Here is a 1,448-nt window from a genome sequence, read left to right on the forward strand (position 1 = left end):
TTAATGCATTAACTAACAATGAGCAGTGTATTTGTTAAAATATTTATTAATCTTTGTTAACAGTTCATTGATAGTTCATGAAATCTCAGATCCATCAAATAATATTGACAGATACATCTTTTGATTTTAATAGTGTATTATATTAGTAAAGATTTCAATTAAAATTAATAAATTGTTTAGAAATATTTTCCATTGTTCTTGTTAAATAATATAGTTAATTACTGTTCGAATGAACATGAATTAACAATGAATAATAGCATAAAATAAATTCAGGAAATGCTGTAGAAAATTGTATGTGTATATATATATATATATATATGAGTCGTGGTCAGAATTATTGGCACCCTTGGTAAATATGAACAAAGAAGGCTGTGAAAATAAATCTGCATTGTTAATCATTTTGATCTTTTATTTTAAAAAATTTACAAATATCTAACCTTTCATTGAACTAAAACAATTGAAAATGGGGGGAAATCTCATTATGAAATAAATGTTTTTCTCAAATACACGTTGGGCACAATTATTGGTAGTAAAATATCTGTGAAGTATATTCCCATTCATATTTACAATTTTGAGCATACCAGGGTGATTATGAACATGAAATTAACCAGCCATGGCTTCCTGTTTCACAGGAATATAAATAGGAGGGGGAAAAAAACCAAAGAATATATTTCTGATGTGCAGCAAAAGGTAATTGAGCTTCACAAATTAGAAAGTGACTTTAAGAAAAGAGCTAGGGCAGTGAAATTTCCACCATCAGGGCAATAATTAAGAATTTCCAATCAACAGAAAATGTTACAAATCTGCCTGGAAGAGGACGTGTGTCTATATCGTCCTAATGCACGGTGAGGAGGAGAGTTTGAGAGGCTAAAGACTCTCCAAGGACCACAGCTGGAGAATTGCAGAAAATAGTTGAGTCTCAGGGTCAGAAAACCTTAAAAAAAAAAAAAATCAAACAGCACCTACACCACATGTTGTTTGGGAGGGTTTCAAGAAAACAAGAAAAGAAAATGCTCTCACCCAAAAACAATCCCCAGCATATTCTGTTGTCAGACACGACTGGAACTTCAAATGGGACTGGCTTCTATGGTCAGATGTGAGATAAAAAATCAAAAAGTCACTGACTCTGTTAGAAATCTAATAATGGGCCATGTTTGGATCTTCCAACCGGACAATAATCCAGAAACAAACCTTAAAAACAACACAAAAACGGGGCACTGGGCACAAAACCAAGCTTCTGCTATGGCTATGGCCATTCCAGTTCCCTGACCTGAACCCTATAGAAAATGAGTGTGGTGAACTGAAGAGGAGAAGCACCATCATGGAGCTGGGAATCTGAAGGGTCTGGAGAGATTCTGGATGAAGGAATTGTCTCTGATCTCTTGTCAGGTGCTCTCTAACCTCATCAGGCATTATAGGAGAAAACTCAGAGCTGTTATTATGCCAAA

Source organism: Sinocyclocheilus grahami, unplaced genomic scaffold (assembly GCF_001515645.1).
Source record: "Sinocyclocheilus grahami isolate Dianchi unplaced genomic scaffold, SAMN03320097.WGS_v1.1 scaffold220.1, whole genome shotgun sequence".
Lineage (NCBI taxonomy): Eukaryota > Metazoa > Chordata > Actinopteri > Cypriniformes > Cyprinidae > Sinocyclocheilus > Sinocyclocheilus grahami.